Here is a 14,654-nt window from a genome sequence, read left to right as displayed (position 1 = left end):
GATCATCAAGGAAAATTTGAGGGAACATCCCAACATCTATGGCCTCTAGGAGACAGTCATTCTTACTACTATTTATGAAAAGATAAAAGTAAAGCATTTAACCTTAATGGCTAAAGCAAGCTGGTCTTATTTGGAGCTTTGGAGACTGAGTTCCATGCAGCCAGGAAGGCCAGTGGAATACCAAAACCATTTAACAATATGCCAGGAGTTGTTAAGTCTCCATTTCCCTTTATCATGTAATGCGGGGAAGCCCAGAATCCTTTTGGTAGAGATGAACTATCCCTCCCCAAAGTATCACTACCAAAACATGCTCACTCCCCCAGTTTAGGCCTAGAGAGTGATTTTTTTTCCTACAAACTCAAAGCTTAGATGTTTATCATAATTTGTTTTACTGCAGGTAATTGCCTGCATGTTAAACCAACTGAATCTTGACTCTGGAAAGCCAGCCAGAATGGCTGACTGTCATATATATACCATGCTCTATTCAAATAATTTCCAAGACAGTATTTTAATGGCTTCTTTCCGATGTACACCCTTGTTCAGGCAGTTCAGATCATGCATCTCTGAAAGGAAGCCTGCAGGCAGTATGTATCCGTAAAACCTTACATGGGAGCCCAGATGAGCTGTGCTAATACCTTGTTTGCATTCAAAAAATGCCCATTCTTACTTGTGCAATGGCAGATATGCCTGCAATTATTCCGGACGCAGCTTCTCAAAAGCATAGCTACTACAGACCTGGAATCCATCGTACTGCTGGGGGAAACACCCAGCTTTTCAGCAAATATCCAATGCAAGATAGAAGGCCATAGGTAGAAAAGCAATTTCTAGACTCCTAAGAGATCCCGTAACAATTTTCTATGCTTTTTTTTTTTAAGAACCATCCTCACTGGGTTAGACTCATGAGACTTTAAGTGATTTCAAACAAAAATTCCAAATCCAGGAGATACACAGCTAAAACATTACTTTGGAAACATATCCTATGAGTTCAGAGACTTCAGTTGTTTATGATATAGTTTCAAGTATTTGACTTTCAATAAATGTAGTAAGTTTCACATTTACAGTCTCCCACGCATTGTACATGCAGGAGATTTATTTTACAATGGAGAGCAACAGATTCCAATCAGGCAAATATTTCTGAAACCTCAGATATGGAGAGAATGAGTGCCTTTTAGATTAAAAGGGATAATCCCGAGCTGACAGAAAATTATTCACACTCCCATAAATTTAAACTTTTACAATACTTTTTGTAGCATAATAATGACTTAAACACTCGATATCAGCTGTGAATCATTACAATCATCCTGCTTTTAAAATGTAGTTGTGATTTAACTGAAGATAAAATAAAGAATTTATAGGACATGGTAGCAATGTATATTTGGATGCTTGGTGATCCCATTCAGGCACGAAGAACAACCAAACTCTGCAAAGATTGATGGTTTGTATCACTCAGACTTTTTATAGAAGGCATCCAAGGCAAACCACCTGCAGGTTCTTAAGACTTCAAGCCCGTGCACGAGGTACTGGCATACAACGATACAAAGGATCCTGCTTGCTGTGATAAGTAATTCAGTAACAGGCATATGGCCATAGACATCCTGATCCACAGCCCTTTGGTGCTTTTGCCATGGTCTAAGAAGCCCAGGAGCTTTCAAGAACTGCACTTTGGAACTGCTACTGTGGGGTGGAACTTCAGCTCCAGTGGGTAAACGACCATTGGGCTCAGTACATTTATACCAGGTACATAAGCTGCGTACGAATAGACGGGGTAAACCAATCTGCCCTTTGATTTCAGGAAAAAAGGTATCTTTTCATATAACACAGATTAACTTAATTCCTTTACAATATCAGAAATGAGAATATGCCTGTTAAAAGACAGTCCATAGGAAGATGCTTCAACAAGCTGACTGCGAGAAAGGGAGAAATGAGGGAGCACAAGTAGAGGTGGGATAGCAGGTAGCAAATACTGTCAAAATAGATTCTTTTGGCATGTCACAGAGGAAACAAGTTTGAAGGTAGCTGTGTCTAAGTGATTTGCTACACTGACTATACAGCAGATAAGCTGCAAAGCCAGGATTACTTCTCAAGAATGCTTCATGCCTATGCCAGCAGTCTAACCATTCAAATACATTGCCTCATGTTAAAACGGGTATCAAAGCTCTCCAAGATGAGCAATAAACACACAGTGGAGATGAGAAAACCATCTCCATAAATCTGTTTACATTAATGTTCTCTTTTAAAGTCCACTTTTGCTATACGATACAGAGTAAACTGTTTAATGAGTGTGTTTTACACGTGCTTTCCATGCTTTGATTTATGGCCTTGGAGCAGCATGCAGATGTCATGTTGTATCTAGTCAGCAGGCATCTTCCTACTCACTTCTATCTGAAATCTTCAGAGCAGAGCAAATACTGGAAGAGATAACCCCATTTTCCACAATATTGATGACCAACTCTAAGTCTACAGAAAGGTATCAAGTCGCTGCTTTTTCATTGACAAATCCTGTGTGCTTTTAAGAACACATTTTCCACAAAACCAGCTGCTAGGCCAATAAATTTTAAAAAGCATTTTGTAGATGATATGTTTAGAATAAAAAATTATTATTGTCCTTTGAATGTAGGGATTCATTGTGTAATTTTGCAGTAAGAGTTACTCATTCACATATGAAACTCATGTTTCAGGCAGATGCTCTTGGCTCCAAAGACTTTCACCACATTTCTGAAGCTTAAATTGGAACATTTGTATTCAGCAATAATTACAGCTGCAATCAAACAAAAATGTTAACTTTTGTAAAGGTACGGTGAATACCTACTATAATTCAGATAATACATCACTCTTGCATTTTTCCCTATCTACCTTTCTAGACAACTTAATTTCCAGACATTGTGTAAATACTTAAGATGAAGCTCATTTGTCCTAACCTCAAAATTTATGAAAATTAGTATTTCACTTTGATTCACCTTCTGCTTATAGCTTTGAAAAAAAGGAGAAAAATTACGATGAAGGGATAAATGTAACACACATATAAGACTTAACAAGAGTATACCAGCCTTGCTTTCAGCAGTTTTTCTGTCCTTCATGACACACAGATCAGACAATTTTTTTATTAAGAAAGCTTAGGACTGTAACAGGCAATAGTCCTTAGGATGGGGTAGAAGGAATCTTTCTACTTGAAATTATACCACAAAAAAATCAAGAACTTTAGGTCATTTTATAAATCTGTAAGATAGTTCTCAAAATCTCAAAGTCCCCTCCTAATTAAAATAGAAACTGGAGGCTAGAAATATACACACTTCCATCTAGAGACTGGTAGTGAGGTCTCTACCTGCCCTCTCTATGCAAAATAAAAATGAAAAGGACCCAACAGTTCTTCCTTTTCAGATGAAACCACAAATATTCAATCATCAATTTAAATTGAAATGAAAAACAATGCAAGACTACTCCCTGCTATTTTTGTCTACCTTTACTCCTTTCCTTTTCCTCCTAAGTTTGTACCTTGTGTCTGATCTTTGGGTTAAGGTGGTGAAGAATGTGATGTGAGGTAGCAATAAACTACACAGCTGACAATTATGTTTCCTAGGACACTCAAATTGAAAATTTGCCAAAGATATGAAGCGAAAAGAATATCCTTCAAGAATTGGAGGCAAAAATTAAGTTCATTGCTGTTTTATCCCTCAAAATAATAAGACAGACATTGTAAGTGGCAGATCCTATTTTGGGCTCTTGGCAGTGATTATTTCTTGCTTAATTATTAGCAGTGGATTTACTATCTTTAAAGCAGAATTTTGTCACCCAGCAGGAAATTTCAATTCTATCAGGCAGATTTAAGTCTCATTCATTTATTCCTTCACAGTTTTTGACTCACTTGCTAATTATCAAGGAAGGCTTCATTCAAAGTAGGTCTGAAGCCCGGGGGCAGGCATGGCCTGCACGCTGTCCCTTAGAGCCAGCTGCCAGACCAGTTGTGCAACTTTCTGAGTGCCTTGTTTCCTATGAAGGTATCCTCCTCTACCTCCTAATATTAGCAAAACTTGAATTACTGTTTGTAAATATTTAAAACAATCTAGATTTGACAGGGAAGTACAAAACACCGAGCAAGGTATACTGATGCCTTTTTGACCCTGTTCTTCTGAAAGGTGATTGCAGTGCTCAGAATCTAATGGATATGGGGATATGGGGGAGCATTACTTGGACATGCTGAGTTCCCATCTTGTTCCATATCACATCCCCATTTCCCAAGTATGTCTAAAGGCATGGTCATCTCTGTTCTCAGTCTTAAAGTAGATAATCAACTGCTAAGATGAGCATAGAAATAAAACTAATCCTAGATTCTACCCACTCCTGCAACATCTGCATAGAACAGATGAACACAGACCTGGGCTCCACCTTTCCTTATACTCCCTGCATGCCTTGGAACAGCGGGATGCAGAGGTCACTGCGTAGCTCAAGCCGAAATTCTCCTGGTCGTGGCAAGGAGGCAGAGCCATGGTGCAGCCCCTCCAGACTCCCAGCCGCTCTCTGAACATGACACGAGTCAACGCAGCTCTGCACGTCACAGCCTGGAACACACAACTTGGGCAAATCTCCCACCCGTTCCACAGAAGGCATGGGAACTGATCATTTACTGTAATCAGGCCAGACTGTCACATCATGGGAAATATGGGGATATGATCTTGCAAGTGGCAGGAACGAAGGGAGGAGACAAGGGCAGGCAGAGGCAGGTTATGCTGATCACTGTGAGTCCCGTTCTGCAGAACAGTGTACATAACTACACAGAGCGATTTAGGAAATAAAGACATGATTAGTTCTGGAGCTAATTTCCTTGGTGCTTTGAAGAATGATGCAGGTGAGATATGATCCATGGTAATTATGGAGAAAGGTAAAGACACGAAAGTTGCTGGCAGAGCGCCAGGCCCAGGAATACCAGAATACCTCAAGAAAGGCATTATAGCTTGTACCATCTCTCTCTCAAATTATCCTTGATGCCTGAGCCATGACTATCACTGTTCACTAGGGAAAAAAAGAGGGTGGGGAGGACAAATACAGTCTACTCCTTATCAGAGTGCAGTGCTGAGGAAAAGCGACAGTATGGAGGAGAAAGTGAATCTTGTTTCCATGGTAACTAAAGTTTGAAAAAAGTATACAGAAATCAATGTCATCTTAACGTGTATGTTTACATACAGACCCACAGTAATAAAAAGTTATTCAACTGCAAGTATCATGAGACCATGTAATCACCAGGAGACCATCCGAATCAGATCTGCTGTTTCAAGTAGCTGTGCTTGGCTTGGAACAACAGTGTCCCCACCTGGAGAAACATTCTCACATTAGGCAGCACCAGGTTGGGATTTGGATGGGAAGAAGAAACCTCCAAAACAACTTCCAAATGATCTAACTTAGCAGCCCTACTCAACAGAAAGTGCCATAAGCTCTTCGACGCCTGTTGAAGTCAGACACTTCCACAGGGGTCAACAACACAGACAAGATCACTTCCAACTGGGATGGAGCATCTCTTACATGATTTCCTGTCACAGCACCCTCAGATCTTACCAAAGTATGCAGATGGCATGTGAACTCTCTACCACAATGAAAGTCCAAGAAATTATGGCTCAAAATATGGCATAGTTATGGCTATTAAAGAGAAGTGTTTAGTCTAAGTGAGAAAAAAATGTCTCAGAAATTAAGTTAAAACTTGGAAGAAATTTATTGATAACCATTCAGTGTTAACTGTGGCAATGACACACTTTTCTATTAATTCCACTGCAATCAATTTAATATCTAAGTTAGTACCTAATATCCATGAGCTAAAGCAATACAAATTCTGAAAAGGAGAAAGTTCAGAGATGAAGGTCCTGATTAAATGGACACTCATGTTCTACTGGAGCTCTCTAAGAGATTCAGATGATACCTTACACTTTTTGACTTGTTTTCTGAAAGCATAATATCAGTGCTATTGGAAGCGGGAGAACAGAATGTGTTTATTATCCTACCTTTTATATCTGCAGTACAATTCTTTATCTGTGACCCAGAAACAAATTAAAGGGTCACTGTCAAGTTGTATATTTTAATGGTTGTCTTTTCTCTGTGCTACCAGCAGTCTGAGATTTTTTTCGGTGCCTAGAGGTTTAAACAAATTAAAGCTTTTGTTTGTTTACTTTTCACCTTTCATCCACTTCAGAGAAATGAAACTAGTCAGATTCATTTGTCTCCCTACAGCCTATCAATTAGTACAGGGTGTTTGCACTTGGACTTCCAGGGAAGAGCTTGAAATACTGCAAAATTTTTTCTTGTAGTAGTTTTGAAATGAGCAAGAGGTAGCCATTTCTGTTCAAATCATCCTTTGGAAATGAAAGACTCTAAAGAACTGATATGAATCCAAGTATGTTGCTGAAAAATCCAGTGAGAGTTTGAAATTGTTTGTCTGTCTTTGTGGGGGGGAATTCAAACAATTGCAACAGATAAAAATACAACAGAGCACCTGAGCATGTATTAAATTATGAAACTGCCACAAAAAATGCCAAACACGTATTAGAGAGCAAAGGCCAGTCATCTGGACAGTTTTAATCATTTTCACCATTTTAAATGATGCCTTGAGTTGGTTTTGTTTCTTGTAAGATGACCAACAGCAATACTATGCAGTCTCAAGTCTTTTATACAGATTATAAAAGATGGGAAAAGTCATATAATCTTTCCATGCCTTAGTTTCCCCATTTATTTTAAGGCATTATGATAAATTGCAACCCCACAACGACTGCAAGCTTGAATTCATTCAGATTGGCAGAACACTTTAACAGCCTCAGATGAAAGGTGCTACAGAAGTGCCAAGTACTATCACTGTAATTATCATTCAATATACACTGATCAAAAGAATGAAATATGAATTAGCATTTCCTATTAGCCCTACTTACAGCCTAAATTTTAAATATTCCTCCCATGGGCCCTCTCAATGAAAACATACAGGAACTGTTGGTATTTCTCATATGGCTACAACACTGCTTCTACAGGAGTGGAGGAATGGAGAGATCTAAAGAGAAGAGTCAAAAAGTCATGAGAACAGCACAGGTTTCTCCCACAAAATCTTGCTCAGGCTTTCCGGGAAGACGGAGCTTGGAGCTGCTGTCTCACTCTCACTCCTTGCCTGTCTCCAGTCTCTTTCCTGGCACAAGGACGTGATCTTCTGTCACAGCCCCAAGGATGTTCTGCTGTCGGCCTCCTTTGGACCCTGAACAACGATCCTCTGAAAGCCACTGGGATTCACATACCCCAGAGAAGTGGGTCCGGCTGTCCTCAAAGGATGAGAAAGTGTAAACATTTGGAATAACTAAATGAAATCAATGGAACTGTGCTAATTTACACCAACTGCAGAGTCAGACAACTTGGTGAAATGTTTGTTTTCCCCTTTCTCACCTGGGAACTACACAGTATTTGATTTTATTTTCCCTAGATATATAAGCTGCCCCTGTTAATCCACTGCCCGCGCCTAACATAGGAAGCAAAAATGTAAGTTTCTCCCCTAGTTTGAACATGTTTCAGTGGTAGTTGGGGCACAGCAATTTAGTGATTCACGGCCATTTCCCTCTTGGTGGAAGCTGCCATCACTGCAGATTAAATAAGAGGGTCTGACTGCGTGCTGTGTGGATCCTTGCCCTTAAGGAGTTGACCAAGCTGCATTAATTCTTCTTATACAAAGTACCTAGCAGATACTAATGATACCAGGTCATCTTCCATCCCCTCCTTACTGCCACATACCAGAGCCAGCCTTGTTGCTGTCCGTACAGACCCTGTGGAACACCAGGCTTTGCTGCCCAACCACGCCAGTTTGATAGCAATCAAAAGCAGTCCAAATCCATGCTCTACCCCACAAAAACTAAAACAGGATTACTAATACTTTTAAAGAAAAGTGGCCTCGGTGTATGAATTAAGCTGTTGATGAGCCCTTATGCCTCTTCCTTTCTGTAAAACTGTCCTTTAGACAGCTGCAGGCTCTGAAAAAGAGACCTCCCTGGAACATATTCAGTTCAAAAAGGAAAAAAATCTATACCCTGCCTTGCTGAGTCCTTTTCAGTGAAGCAGGTCATAGCACCATGTCTTTTATCCTGTCATTCCTGTCTCCTGCTTGATGCACGTAATAAATCCACAGTGGTTTGGACTGCAGCTCTGTGCTGAAATCTGACAATCCCACATATCTTTAACCATGTTGTCTTCCAGTACTCCCCCAACTGGAAACTCCAAGTTTACTTAGAAAATTTTCAATATAGAAGGTCAGACTCATAGTTAAGCATATTATATTCACAATCAGTTTCATTTTCGAATTCCTGTGCTAGGTAGCACTGAGTATGGAAAAAAATTCCCTTTTTTAAAACAAAATCTTTCATGCCTTAACTAGAATTTATCCTATGTCTCATAAAGTACATGCAAAAATTGAAGAGCAAATATACCCAGAGATTTACGTTAACAGCTAACTTTTAGAAAAATAAGACAGAGGGCTCTAATTTTAATAACAAGCAATTTGAAATTTGACAACATGGCATGCTGGCCGAGAAAGTAAGAAAGCCAGGCATGTCTGACCTGGGAACAATGACTTGGGAGTCCAAAAAACCACTTACTCATTTTCACATGACAGTGTCAAGTTTGAGAAGAATATTTCATTCTCTTGAAACTGAGGGAGGATTTCAGAGAAGTAATTAGGAGTAGCTTAGCTAGTGGTTAACACCAGGACTGGGAATTAGAAATTAAGAAATTCAGCTCAGTACATATTTCCTGGCTTTGTTGAACGGTCAAATTTAAGTTAGTTAACTTTTTCCTACCTCAGTTTTCCCAGCTGTAAAATGAGGGTGCTAGTAAGTAGCCACCTTTGTAGAGAGCCTAGAAATCCATCAACAAAAGATGCTGTAAGAGTACAAAGTCTGCATGCTGTTGTTGTACCCGACAAAAAGAATCTGACGGTCAGGTTAGCATGCCTAATTTTTGCAAAACAGTACCAGTGAGACTAGAAATAACTGCAAATGCTCAAAATTACCTCGGGTTTTTTCCAATCCCTAAAATGCTCAGAAACCCAAAGCTTCCAAGCATGTCCTGTTACAGAAAGGGTGACTGAATTGACAGATACATTCTCAAAGTAATTTACATATTTCTTGCTGCCACTAACACTGGTTATCCAAATTCAATTGCAGTTGACAGTTTAATGATAATAGCTTTCTGTTTATATATCATGTGGTAATGTTCCTATTCTCCTCAAATTCAGTCCCCGTAAAAGGGGTACTTTAATGTATGCAGCCACAGACCAAAATGATAGTAATTTTCCCTTCTAGTTGGAATGGTTTAGTAAACAATTACATTTCAATTAAAGACGGGGTGATCATACTGAGGGAAGCACCACTCAGCTCTTCACATAATACAGGAAGATAAATTCTCCAAAGTCAAACTATTATAATATAATTTACATGACTGCTTTTGAAAAAAAACCACAAATAAAATAAAATGGAAAATAGTGTATATTATGCACAGGCAAAAACTTGGGAAAAAAATCCTTCAATATATTGTCCACAGCAGCTTGAACTAGGATCCCATTATTTCAGATTATGTTCAGTGAAGAGGAATGGTAGAACGGTTACTCACTTTCATCTCTCCAGGAGTTTCCATTTACTGATATGCCATTAGTATTTAATACTTCATTTATCAAGGATTAAAAACAGGATAGATGGAGGAATGCCATAAGAGTAGCTTATAATGTAACACTGTAAATTCAGCTGTGTACCCAACCCAAACAGGCAGACAAACTGCTGGAAAACAAGTTAACATTACAAGCAGAAGAAGAACTAAAACCTAAAAAGATTTCATATTTCTTTGTGACTACAAATGCTTCATTATTAAAGGGCCTGACAGGCAGAGCAATGACAAATGAACCACAAAGGACAGCTTCTGCTCCAAGACATCACACTCAAAGTGCAGAACAACAGACAACAAGCAGACAATGAAGGAACATGAGAAAGCGAGGAGATGATACTCATCTTCATGACTGACAATGAGCTGGCCAGGAGTGTGTTTACACCACTGGGTTTGGCCTTTGAAGCTTCTCTGAGAATTGTTTCCCTTCCAATCCAATTTACACAATTCCATGGATGGACAGCCTGATCATGTAGCTTATAGCTGCAGTGTGTTTTGGTTTGGCTTTGTTTTGTTGGGTTTTTTTTTGTAGCCAGTGTGGCTTCAACCAGAAGAAGCACAGAAGTGTTTTCTGAGATCCTGGAAAGCAAAGGATTGATACTAGAGCTGAGGATTAAAAGTCTGGAGAGAAGAAAATACTGAACTCTATCTGGCATTTTGGGGTAAGAGAGAGTAAGCAGATGCTTCCTCAGACACAGCTCTGTAAGAAAGGCAGAGAGCCATTTTCAAACCGTTTTAAGAATATTCAGACTACACATATTAATTCACTCTATTTGGAATGAGGCTCCTTGCACAGTCAGTGAGGTAGACTAACAGCAAGAAATCATTCTGGTTTCTTGATCCAATCGCTTAGTCCAACTCTTTTGCACAGGTTCTTTGGCAATTTGGACTTTTCCTTGGCCTGGGATATTTGCACAGAGAATTAAATAAATCAGGCTCTAATAAAAGCAGCCAATAGATGGCAGTACTCTAATGAGATGGGAGAGAAGTCATCACACAGCAAGTCTCGGCAATCCCACCCTTGCTCATGATTTCCCTGCAAGGCGGGCAGAGCAAGAGGATTTAATTAGTACCCAGCATAGTTTCTCATCTTCTGGTCCCTGTGTTTCATAAAATACAACGCAAATTTCAGGTTTAACTCATCTCACACCTCAAGCTATCTGGATTCAATGCAGGGAGGCTGAATGCTTCTCTGTATTCTCCTAAAAGGTAAATGTCAGTCAACAGCAAGGCTTTACTCATCTCCCCTTGGGCACGGAGAAGAGTCCAGCGTTTGCCCTTGGTTACATTGCTGTCTACAGCTCCTGAGCATCATCAGCTGCTGCCAATTACCCATTCTCAGTGGAGACAACTCTAGGTCACTACCTACGAGGGCAACATTTTAACTGACATCTCATGCTAAGTCAAGACTTCTGTCTTTCTATCCTTAGATACTGACTCTTCTTGAAGCACTGTTAATTAGGTCTCTTCACTCAAGGGGAAGAATCATGACAAATAGGAAGGGTTCCAACAAGACCGTTTAACTCTAAAGATGTCTCCTGCAATGTGTGTGAGGACAGTCAGTCTCTTCCATGAGTGTATCAGACATAATAAATTCATTAGGACCAGAATTTCCCTGCTTGTATTTTATACTGACATGCACCAAATCTACTGTTTCTAGGCATTGATGCAGCAGTCAGAAATATTTCTTCTAGTCCACACAAAGCACTGTATAGCTGGTGATGTGAAATACATTCCTGGTTTTCCAATCAGACAGACTGAAAACTGAATACTGAAGTTGGTGCCTAGAGCAGGTTCAGAATCAGGGACCTCAGATGAGCGGTCACTTGGATTAAAGACTTGAATTCATTAGACTGCATCAGATCATACAAAGCTCTGATAGCACAGAAGTTAAGTGAGGTGGGTTTACATGGAAAATAATCATTTTTCAACATGAAGTAACTAGGACTAGGGAAGATTTTTTCATGCTGAGGAAGCTCTATTAAAAATTTCTTTTTCTATAAGGAGCAAGAACAGCTAGTTCACATATTAAGATGTAGAAATTTAAGACTTGGTTTTCAAGGTTATATTCTGTAACTCAGAAAAACTAGCATGAGCCATTGTTTCCAAAGTTCCAAATGCTACAAAAGCCATAATGCCCAATTAACTGTAACTTGCCTGGCAAACTTCTGTATGGGAAGGGAGCACTTCCACCCTAGTTTGCTTTAGTTTTCAAATGAAAGGAAGCAACTGGGAGTCAACACTGTCAAAATAGCTGAATGCAATGGCTCCTGAGCTTACTAGTCCCTTGGAGACAAAACAGCAGAAGGATGGAGATGTCAGGGAAGAACAATCAGCTGTAAAATATGAAAAGCTTACAACATCGAAACCTACAGCAGCAGGCTCAAAAGCAATAATCGCATTACCACTAAACTAAAGCACTAATTACTATTCCCAGTGGCTGGAGTGGACTGACTGCTAATGTTCCTCTGGTTAATGAAGGAAGGTGAGGGAGAATATATTTCTTCAGTCAGACATCTGCTGAAATCTGGGAAGCCATAAAAACTGTATGTAATGAAGCCATTCATATTAATGGCAATAACATTCGGAGGGCTGAGCAGGAACAGAAATGAGATGATAGTGGATTGTAACTCAGAGAAGACAAATACTATGTATTATCCATGTGATGACTACCCTTATTTAATCCATACTGAATAACACAGCCAGTCAGAGGAAGCAACCACATCCCACATAGGCTGTTTCACTAACAACAGCTAACCTGCTTAAAGATAACTTCTCTAGAAACATGAAGCAGGATATATGCCATTGGAAAAGGAATAAACAGCATTTTATTTTCACTGACTACAAGTACACTAAGAAAAATACTCACAAATCCTCTGTCTTGCGAAGAATCCAGGTTTTCCCATAATTTTTGCCATTTTCATCAACAAGTAGTATATTGTTTAAGGTTCAAAGATACTCATTTACTGAGATAGATTCTGATAAATGAAAGGCACAAAGCAAAAGCATGCCTATTCAGTTAGCCTCACTGTATTTCTGTCTGCCATGCTCAGAGTTTTAGAGCATTTGTAACTGACAATCAATTCAGATAGAGGGTATATGGCTTGTGGAACAAGGGGTTAGAGAAAAAAATTAGTTTCCCTCTTGGCATTGAAACAAAATGCACCTTACTTAGCAAAAAGGCGATACCACAAGAGGAATCAGACCAAAAGATGATCCCTCTCTGTTTTGACCTGTTAGAACAGGGAGCTCTTAGCAGAGTAACTTTCATCAACTCCAGAAAAAGAAAACCAAACATCCCCCTACAGTAAATGCTTAAAGACATCTCATATTCCATTGTTTTTCTGTTTGTCTTCATTATTTGCCACACTCCTTCAAAACAACTCATCTCCTGCCATCCACTCACTGTTTTCATCACTTCTGCCCATTTCATTTAGCGAATAGGGCAGTACCAAAAAACACACTCTCATATATTCAGCATGTGTTTGCATATCATGGCTACAGGATATAGCTCCACAGAGAATGTTATGCATTCACAAATTTAGAATTTATAGAACTAAAATAAACTACTTAGACAAACTGCTATCAATGATTCATTCATCAGTGCAAATGTTCTCAGGTGAACTGGGTGTGCTCAGATTTTTTTTAGATTGCACCATTGTGTTTCCTTTGAAATTCTGGTTCTACCTATCTAGGTTTGTTATGAAGTAGGTGAGCCTGTAAAGTAGGTGTGGCCTGCAGAGAAAAACCTATAAACATATATCAAGCACACCAGCTCCAAGGCCATTTGCCTCTTCTCTGAATAAAAATACCTGTGTGCAAACTTCTTATCCACATATAGCAGACGTTTTCCTCTTGAAAATATAACCTTCTGATTGCCTTGGCTATTGCTCATACTGGGTATATCCATCTCCAGTTGTTTATACTTTATGCTTGTACTTATTTTTTTTAAATCTCTAAATAGATTTCTCTCTCACTATTACTGGAGGTTACCCTAAATTTACCCAAAAGACCTTAGTAACTTCAGCTGATTACAAAGCTCCAGCCTCCCAAGACTATTGCATTAAGTATAGATGTATCCAGGCTGGTGATACATTAGGAAAAAAAAAAACCAAAACCAGCTACTCTCAGTTGCATGTTTATTGCCCACTTTCAAAAAAATACTTATTTTGATCACACCATTGTGCTTTTATTTGTCAGTGGAGCGTACTCTTACATTAAATAATTACTTGGATTTGATATCATTCCTTAGATAACAAAACCCTTGTGGTAAAAATTACTGTGATCCACTCTAGAAGTCTATCTAATACCTGCAGGATGTTAGAGATGACATATCAGCAGGGAGGCAGGGATAAATACCCCTGTGCACATTCCAACTAAAGAAGAAACAAAGACTTTTAACTCACTCCAGAACTGATCTCCAAGGCATGACAGGGACTATCTTCCAAAGCTATGAGCCAGCCCAAACAGCTGACCTTGTAGGAGTGGGGAGAGGGTAGGGAGAGGGGAGTCCTGAGATTAGACTCATCACACTTCCTCATACTGCACTGAAACTGTTGGCAATTACTCTGTCATCTATCTGCAGCATCACAGAGCTGGGGCTCAGCACCGACAGATCTCTCAGTCGACCACTAGCCCTGACTTCTTTGGGTCTTTGGCTCCCTTCTGTAAAATGGACACAGCAGTGACCTCCCCCGTGGAGCAACAAGACACTGCTTGTGCTGTTTGATTTTGGTATCACTGTTATTCATGTTAGTGGTGCTGCTCTGCTCCACTCCCAAATGACTTCTCATTCTTTACATACTGCTACCACAACAAAACAGTGTTATTAGCAGAGCATCTCAAAGCAAAAGGATTGAAGAAATGGAAAACAGTGAATAGCTCCTCTAGGCTCCTGCTGGAGCTCCTCTAGGCTCTGTGGAATCACCAGCTTGGCAGGTTTCCTGTTAGTTAATGACAGGTTCTTCTACAGGGGATTTTCTGTCTGTCGG

The 14,654-nt window shown here is 39.5% G+C and overlaps 1 protein-coding gene across 5 annotated transcripts in view; it reads right to left on the bottom strand.

The window, feature by feature from the left end:
• The window catches only part of DAB2IP (DAB2 interacting protein), a 165,863-nt gene that overhangs the window by 128,346 nt on the left and 22,863 nt on the right, over positions 1-14,654 (bottom strand). The gene's annotated exons all lie outside the window — the stretch shown is intronic.

This window comes from Buteo buteo, chromosome 23 (assembly GCF_964188355.1).
Source record: "Buteo buteo chromosome 23, bButBut1.hap1.1, whole genome shotgun sequence".
Classification (NCBI taxonomy): domain Eukaryota; kingdom Metazoa; phylum Chordata; class Aves; order Accipitriformes; family Accipitridae; genus Buteo; species Buteo buteo.
The sequence above is the reverse complement of the archived record's forward strand: the minus strand, read 5'-3'. Positions and strand labels throughout refer to the sequence as shown.